The 9,888-nt window shown below is 34.3% G+C and overlaps 1 long non-coding RNA gene across 1 annotated transcript; it reads right to left on the reverse strand.

The window, feature by feature from the left end:
- Window positions 1–2,793: 2,793 nt before the first annotated feature.
- Window positions 2,794–9,277, reverse strand: LOC125680296 (uncharacterized). Its single transcript, XR_007371928.2, has 4 exons — window positions 8,599–9,277; window positions 7,252–7,396; window positions 5,688–5,787; window positions 2,794–4,171 (listed from the first exon to the last, which is right to left on the reverse strand). It is a non-coding gene; the product is annotated as an uncharacterized LOC125680296 (long non-coding RNA).
- Between the last annotated feature and the right edge of the window lie 611 nt (window positions 9,278–9,888).

Consider the following 9,888-nt stretch of genomic DNA (forward strand, 5'->3'; position numbering starts at 1 on the left):
CGAACACAAGTTACCACCAATGTTCTCAAAGTATTTGAACAGTGTAGATAATAATTACCTTTCATTTACAAAATGTGAATCTCAAACTGGTAATGAATTGCATGACAAAGCAGGTATCTCAATTTTGCTAAAAAAAAGTCCTATATATTTAGTGTAAGAGATATAGCGATTAACTCTTCATGAATTGTCGCAATAGAATGTAATGTTAATACAAACGAACTTCTGTATGTAAAACTTATACGGTACCAATTTTGATGCATCAGATGCGCATTTCGACAAATAATGTTTCTTCAGTGATGCTCAACCGAAATGTTTGAAATCCGAAATAACTATGAAGTTTTAGATCTAAATATAGCCAAAAACAGCGTGCCAAACAAGTGGAGCCAAATATAGTGGGAGCTTACCTCCCACCAGAAAACAATATGGAAGCATATAAAGACGAATTGTCAATGTTACAAGACTTTTACAATTATTATTCAAGATATGGTCATATTGTAATAGCTGATGAGTAAGACAATGAAAAGTGCAATATGTATAAATCAAAAAAACTCAGAAATTTTGTAAAACGAAACCACCTTGATCATATGTTGGGTGATGATAAAGCGCCGGAATGTAAATATACATTTACGGGTACTGGGACTATGTTAGATTATATATTCTCAGATACACACATGTACATGTCACTCAGTTCCTATGAAATTCTTGGTGAGGGGACCTTCTCAAGTACATCTGATCACCTTCCCGTTTTAGGGGTTTACAATATACATAGCAATCAACACCATCTTACTGAACTTACCAATAAAATTCCAGCATGGCACAAAATATCTAATGACTCAAAGCAAATCTATGAAAGAGAAGTTACCCACCAACTAGAAAAGGTAATGGGAAATAATGTACCAGAGACCCTCCCCGAAATTAATGAATTCTGCATGTCATTTGTTAAATGTATCACAAGTGCAAATACTGTCATTCCCAAGTCTAAATTCAACCCCCACAGTAAACCGTATTGGTCAAGAGAAGTTAAGGAAGCTCACGCGCAAGAAAGGAGAATGAGAAGCATTTTGGGTTAGGAACGGAAGACCCCGCGGAATGCATCACATATCATATTTTAACTACAAACGCGCGAAAAGGCGGTTTCGGAAATGTCAATCACTAGCATTTGAACAGTATATAAAGAAAACCTATGCTGATATAGATAGCGCAGCCGTCTGCGACACTAGACTATTTTGGAAACTAATAAGTAGACAACGACCCCGGCAAAGCAGGGTATATCCGGAAATTGAGTACGGTAGTATAACTGCAAACACCCCTCAAAGTGTAGCTGATGTATTTGCAACATACTTTGAAATTATATATGCTCCTAAATACAACAGCAACTACGACGAGGAAAACTTGCAAAACATCACTAAATTATATGATATCATCAAATCTGAAAACGAATGCGATAAACACCTCGAGTACGAAATTTCCGAGTCCGGGGGTAAACCAAGCTGTTAACTCCCTTAAATTGCGCAAAGCACCGGGTATTGATGGTATCCAAGCGGAACATCTAAAATATGGTGGACATAAAATCACTTTTTATCTATGCAAATTATTTTGTGGAATCATCAAATGCGGAATGATTCCCACTGATTGGAAAAAAGGTATAGTTGTCCCTATATACAAAGGGGACAATAAGATTAAAAACTCCCCTGATAGTTACCGACCAGTATCCTTATTGTCATGTCTTTTAAAGGTATTTGAGAAAATACTACATAATAGAATTTCGGATGCAATAATTAGTGAAATTAGATTCGCGAATCCCCAGCAGCAAGGGTTGCAGAAGGATCTGAGTTGCATTACCGCAGGTTTTAATTTACAAGAGACAATAAGTCATTACATTGATCACGGAAGTTCTGTGTATGTTGCATTTTTAGATAGTAAGAAAACTTATGACACAGTCTGGAGAAAACATGGTAAAGCTTTATAAATTGGGATTAAATGGTAAGATATGGAAAATAATAGATGACTGTCATATCGGTAATGAAAGTACAGTGGCTGTAAATGGTACCATGTCTCAATGGTTTGAAATTAAGCCAGGTGTTCGACAAGGCGGTGTATTGTCTGGATTTTTATATTGTGTTTTCATTAATGATTTATTAAATTGCTTAGAAAGTGTAAGCAGTAATTTCGGTGTGTACAATGTAAAGTCAACAAACCCGACATTAGCTGACGACATTGCATGCTTAAGTTCAAGTCCAACTAGCTTACAAAAAATGTTAAACGTTGCATTTAAGTATTCATGTTTATGGCGCTTTTCTTTTAACGCTCAAAAGTCTAGCATAGTTATGTTTGGTAAGGGTAGACCCCCAACACAGCAAACTTGGAAATTAGGTGATGATGAAATCTTGATCAATGATAGTTACAAACATTTGGGTATTATTCAACATTCTCGATTCAAAGCCATTGACCGGACAACGGACAGCTGTAACAAAGGCAGGAAGGCTTACTTTGCAATACGGAATGATTTGTCCCACAACACAAACCCTTTAACTCTTGTTTTAGCAGTCCACGTAAGAATCATGCAGAAGGTGGCATACTGATAATCTTGGATTTTCGTGAAAATTTCCACAACTCTTCATAATAATGATATATGAAGACATGCAGAGTAAAAACATTGTGCATCAATGGTTGTTATGGAAATTAAAGCATTTGTGTTTCCATAGCAACCACTGTATTGGGTTTTGTAAAGTGCAGAAATACATACTTCTTAAAATTTGTATAAAAATGAAAATAATAATTTTTCAAACATAATGATAATTTATTTAGGTGAGGTAAAGGTTACTTCAATATAAAAATGTACAATACTAATGAAATACTATTATATGGTATCTGTAGAGGACTTTGGAATAGGCATTGTTTTAATATTTAGCAATTTTCTGTAAATTCGACAATTTTAAGGTATTTTAAATACATATTACTTTAGTTATCCGATAAGTGCCAAATTTTGATACATATTTTCTAAACAATCAATACTAAGTGTACACAAAATAAAAATCAAAAGAGTCGGAAATGCACATAGTAACGGTTGCTAGGCAACTCTTTCAGGCCCATTTCCAACACAATAAAACAAGAATATCTGCAATATATGCATTAAAATGTTTCCATTAACTGAAAATAAATACAAATCATCTGGGTTCACTTTAATTTATTGACATTTCAGACCAATTGGAGAAATCAGACTTCAACCATATCACCATAGCAACTGATTTTCCTTAGCAACGCACATAAAATTTAAAGTTGTATGATTAAATTGCACTGGAATGAGAACCTAATGCAAATATACCAATATATGATTTTCTACTGATATGTTGAATCCAATGAAGACATCAGGTTTAACTATATCACCATAGCAACCAATTTTCCCTAGCAACAAGCAAACATTTCAAACTGTACAATTCCAATTGCCTTCAAATGAGAATATAATACAAATATATCAACATGTAATTATTTACTGACATGTCGGACCCATGGAAGACAATATGTTTACACATATCACCATAGCAACCACTTTCCCTAACAACACTTAAAATATTTATTTGTGCAATGCCATTGCACTGAAACGAGTATATAATTGAAAAATATCACCATATGAATCATGATTCTCTACTGACATGACATACCCATTGAAGACAATGAGTTTAATTATATCACCATATAATTCTCTCTCTCTCTCTCTCTCTCTCTTTCTCTCTCTCTACTGTATCTTTATAATTATTCTACATTCATGCTTGAGTGAGTCTCTCTTTATGTACAATTTTGCTGCAAGTAAATTTTCCTGGTACTCCTCAAGCTATGCAAGGTGAAGATAACGAACAGTGATCAATCTCATAACAATCTCATTATCTGGTTAATAGGCCTCCATGCTTCTCAGAATTCCTATGAGGATTTCAAACCGTGCAGTTCCATCTGCAGCCAGATTGTGAAGTCTTTTTAAGCTTGTGATGCAGGACAAGTAGTTAAATCCTAAATAACATGGCCCTTGGAAGATGATGAAATAAGTTTCTTCACAACAGGACTGGTAAATTCATATATGTACAATGGTTGAATGGCAGGCAGTCCCAATTTCTTGTCGAAAGGTTATAAGTTGTCTGCTGTGAAGGTACATTTCTTTTGTACTCAATGATGTTACCTGAAAATAGTTTTGTTGGTTCAGAGACATTGTTTTTAAAAACAAGAGGCCCATGGGCCACATCGTTCACCTGAGTCACCTTGGCCCATATCTGAAGACTTTCCATATATATTTGCATGTAAAACTTTAGTCCCTATTAAGGCCCAAACTACCCTTTGCAAACTTGAATCTACACTATGTCAGAAAGCTTTCAAGTAAATGTCAACTTCTTTGGCCCAATGGTTCTTGAGAAGAAGATTTGTAAAGATTTTTCCTATATTTGTATGTAAAACCTTGACCCCCCACCCCCACCCCCCACTTGTGGCCCCATCCTACCCCCAGGGGGCCATGATTTGAACAAAATTGAATCTACACTATGTCAGAAAGTTTTCTTGTATATATCAGCTTTTCTGACTCAGTGGTTATTTAGAAAAAGATTTTAACTATATATTTGTGTGTAAAACTTTGATCCCCCTTGTGGCCCCATCCAACCCCCGGGGCCCATGATTTGAACAAACTTGAATCTACATTATGTCAGGAAGCTTTCATGTAAATCTCAGCTTTTCCGGCTTAGTGGTTCTTGAGAAGAAGATTTTTAAAGTTTTTCCCTATATATTTGTGTGTAAAACTTTGATCCCCCCTTGGGGCCCCATCTTATCCCTGGGGGCCATGATTTGAACAAACTTGAATCTGCACTATGTCAGAAAGTTTTCATGTAAAAATCAGCTTTTCTGGCTTAATGGTTCTTGAGAAAAAGAATTTTAAAGATTTTCCCTATATATTTGTATGTAAAACTTTGATCCCCTATTGTGGCCCCATCCTACCCCAGGGGCCCATGATTTGAACAAACTTGAATCTGCATTATGTCAGGAAGCTTTCATGTAAATCTCAGCTTTTCTGGCTTAGTGGTTCTTGAGAAGAAGATTTTTAAAGTTTTTCCCTATATATTTGTATGTAAAACTTTGATCCCCCCTTGTGGCTCCATCCTACCACCGGGGGCCATGATTTGTACAAACTTGAATCTGCAATATGTCAGGAAGCTTTCAGGTAAATTTCAGCTCTTCTGGCCCAGTGATTCTTGAGAAGAAGATTTTTAAATGACCCCACTCTATTTTTACATTTTTGTGATTATCTCCCCTTTAAAAGGGACATGGCCCTTCATTTGAACAAACTTGAAAGCCCTTCACCCAAGGATGCTTTTGGCCATGTTTGGTTGAAATTGGCCCAGTGGTTCTGGAGAAGAAGTCGAAAATGTGAAAAGTTTAACAGACAGACAGACGACGGACAAAATGTGATCAGAAAAGCTCACTTGAGCTTTCAGCTCAGGTGAGCTAAAAATTGCACAATTTTAAAAATGCCTATTCATTGAAACAGATATTTTCCATAAATGTATGTCAGTTGCTATTAAAAATTCATTTTACATTGGGTAATCATGGGACGTATTTTTTCAGAGTGCAGTGCGAGTTATTTCAATGAATGTTAATCATATCCATTGGATGAAGACATAATTTGGCATTGTTGATAATTTATTGTGTACCTGATAAAAAAGCAGGATTTAAAGAAATCTAGTGCATGCTCCAATTTTTCTTTATCCATCTTCCAACAAATACGCTTCCCCTTTTCCTGAAGTGCAATACCTATTTTGAAGAAGAAGAAAATATATAACATATTTCGAAATTAATTACAACTCATCATTTGTTGTCAAACAAAGGGGTCTAAAGATCATTGAACAATATTTCTAATATCATTATTGATTTGACCTTTGTCTTGATTTTGTGGCCTCAAATACCATCAAGAGGCTCATGGGTTGCATTGCTCACCCGAGTCATCTTGACCCTGCTGTAGTGATTTTTAAAAGGTTTCCAATCTTTATTCCCATGAAAATTTTTAACCCTATATTGCGACGCAAATCTAGCCCAAAAAGTTGCGATATAGCCTACTTGAATTCACATATGGGGATGCCTCAAAACCAATATGACTAACATGATCTTGCTGTTATTGAGAAAACATCTTTTTTAAAGATCTTCTTTCAAGCATATATGTCCTATAAATGTAAATTATGATTCATTGAGTAACCATAAACCAAGGGTTCATTTTACTGAGGGAAAAAACTTCAAATGAACTTAGGAATGTTGGTATTATGATAGGATTTAGTGTGGCTCTGTGACACTTACACTGTCTTAAACATTTGTTTCAATCAATTTTCTGAATAGTCTAATATAAATCTCCAATTGTGTTTCACACCTACCCCTAGGGCCCAGAATTGAACACACAGAAATTTGAAAACCTGTTCATGCATGCATATTGATATGGCTAGCCTAATGATGGTCATCTGTTATTGAGATGAATATTTTTAAAGATGTTCCATACATATACCCAAATAAAACTTAGATCAATTATTGTGCCATACCCTACTTTCTAGGACCACAATTTGAACAAACTTAAATTGTGCAATATCTGTGAGTTTAACCTGACTACTAGTAATACCTGTCTTTTATGAAGATTTATTTAAAAAATTTCCAGTATACTTAGATCCCCTTTGGTGATTGAATCTACACTATGTTAAGAAAGGTCTTTAGGTAAACATTTTAAATTTCATCTATGTGATATGAAATCAGATATGAGATCAGAGACATAGATAACATGTTACTTAGTCATGTAAATATTCCATATTTCTTGATTATCTCCCCTTTGAAGGGAGCATGACCCTTCATTTAATTTGAACAAGCTTGAATCCCCTTTTCTCAAGGATGATTTTTGCTAGATTGACTGACAATGGCTCAGTGGTTGTAGAAAAGATTAAATTTTGAAAAGTCTACAAACAGATGGACAGACAGACAAAAGCTCACTAAAATGTTCAACTCAGGTGAGGTAAATAGGATAATATGCTCTGTGGTTTATCAGTATACCAAGTTTGTTGTCAACTAAGCAATTGGTGTGACTGACGGGTGCAAACTTAATTAATATTCCAACTCACATAAACAGGACAATATAACAACCTGAACAATACATATATTACATGTAAATATATACATGTGTATATTTACAATAACAACCCTTTTTCATTTTCATACATGCAAAGCAGATATCATGATGTATACCTTTAATTTTGATACATGACTTTGCATGTATTCAAGTCTGACCTATTCAAGTTCTCTAGGAATCACGTCCATATTCTGTTGTTTGTTGTATGGCAAGCAAGTCATGGAATCTTCTTGGAATTTCAGTGAATAGATTCCTTGTATACTGAAATTTAAGTAAATATATTTCATTCAATGAAGCTGAACTACCAACTATCAATTTGTGGTGATGGCAATGATCTCGATACCTGCAGAGGTGTCAATAATTCAATTTTCAATCAAGTTAACAAGTTACCAAATTCTGTAGACAACAAGTATAACGGACATTATGATCAAAGAAAAATGGTGATCAGGTAAGCTATACAGACTTTTGGTTAAAAGACCCGTGCTAAATCATTACATCCGATACATTTTTGCTGATAAGAAATATTCATTTGATTAAAAATTATGTTTGAAATTGTTCATCTTATGCAAAATTAACTAGAATAGATTCTTAAGGTCTTCATATTTGATGTGATAAAAATTAGCTAATGAAGAGCACTTTTAATATGTATTTTCAACTATGTGGGTTGTGATTGGATTTTAAAAAATGCACCTATACTGGTTATAAGAAAATTAAAATGATTTTGATATAGAATCAGGTGTCACAAATAGTGTTTCCTATTTTAGTTATTATTCCATGGCTAAGAAAATCAAAAATCATTAATTTTGAATTTCCACTGTGATGACATCATGATTAACAACTATGTGGAATCAACATTTGTACTTTTCTCAAAAATCAGATACAAAAAGACTCATGAAAATTCATGGGACTTGTGAATTTTCATGGGATTGAGGCTGCTCATAAACCATGAGTCTGGGGCTTATCTTTAAAAAGCCCTAGTAACAACCCTGATGTGTTATGAAATTTGAACCTGCGGTACATGTGTTAGAGATCAAGATACTCCAACATATCACCATATGGCATATGTCATTGACTTGTCTAAACAATGTGTAACTGTTGACCCACCAGGTTCAGTAATCATGGGGTGGGGGTGGGGTTGTTGAATCATTCATTGAAATAACATGAAAAAAGAGCAATGATTCATTAGTTTCATTTTAGCTGATGTGTTTTGATTTTAGCCTGTGGAAGAAAAAGTTACTTTCAACCACTGGTTGGCAGAGGGAAAACAGAAGTGTTTCTAAAATGGCCTACATTTTAAAGTATAATATTTTTACATAGTTTTCACCCCCCCCCCCCCCTGATTCTATTTATTCATTAGTCGACAGCTTATTTATGGTACAAAGCAAAATAATTATTAAAATAAAGTATGGTGAAATTAGCTTAAGTAACCAATACATATTTATGATTTATTCACACAAACTTACCTGCACCGCCACCCATACTGGCCATAGCATTTTTCCACAAGCATGTTGCTCATCCCAAATGTTAATGATATGTGCCCATATCCGGTTCGTATATCCAATACAACTGACCGAGTGATCTGGGAAACCACATGTAGTATTCCTCATCCACTCCAAAGAACTCTGATGATATGAAACAACCGAAAAATTCCAACGTGTGATTGTGAAAATAGACACATGTCATGGATTTCCCGCAATGTGATTTGTTTAAGGAGCATAAATATTTAGCTACCGATTTCTTATAGTCATTTACATAAATTGTCTTTGAAACTTCTTCACATGGAGTATTTGTCCATAAAGAAATGTTACAAAACGGCATCGTCTGTCTTCAAACCGCCAACTCGTATGACATGTTGTCATGTTTCCCCAAACAATCGTATCTTTAACACTAAAGAGTTAGCAAAGGGAGATAATAAAATCGTCAATCTGCTAGATCGTACGTAGTTTTTAAAAATCTGTAACTAATTTGTAAACATGTTTCCAAATGATGTTTGTTATTTCTTTTACTGTCCATACTATTGACTTTATGTATCTATTAATCTTTAATGACAGAGTGTCCGATAATTAATTTTTATGACCATTTTCATTAGTGCTCTTTATAAAGAAAACAACGGGAAAATATTTTTGAAACCGAATATCCTTTCAGCCGATTAAAAATTTTAAGAATGATTCAAGGTGAAATTTTTTATTGGATCAAGTTCAAAACATGATTTTCTTTAAAATTAGCCATTTTTCAAGAGATTTTAAATTTATAGCTGTGCCACTTTTTTTTCATTCTGCATGATTCTTACGTGGACTGCTACTTAAACTCTACCGGAAAATAGTATTACCTACCGTATTGTATGGATGTGAACTGTGGAACAATCTAAAACAAACAGATTTCCAAATTTTAAACAAATTTCAACATTTTGTGACAAAGGATATTCAAGGCATGAAAATTTCAACAAGATCGGATATGTGTGAGAGCATGATTGGATTACATCCCATCATTTCGGAAATAGACAAAAGAAAATTAGTATTTTTTGGAAAGCTGTGTAAACTTGACACTAACTCTCTGTCAAAGAACATTTGCTTATTTAGATTATATGACCTTTTGCAGGGTGACATCAAACAATTTTCTGGATTTCTAAAAGATATATACGAAGTTTTAATCAAATACAACTTACTACAATATTTACGATCATTTGTTGAAGTTGGTCAATTCCCTGGAAAAAAAAGATTGGAAATATATAGTTAAACCGTCGATTCATCACC

The sequence above is a fragment of the Ostrea edulis genome, chromosome 2 (assembly GCF_947568905.1).
Source record: "Ostrea edulis chromosome 2, xbOstEdul1.1, whole genome shotgun sequence".
Lineage (NCBI taxonomy): Eukaryota > Metazoa > Mollusca > Bivalvia > Ostreida > Ostreidae > Ostrea > Ostrea edulis.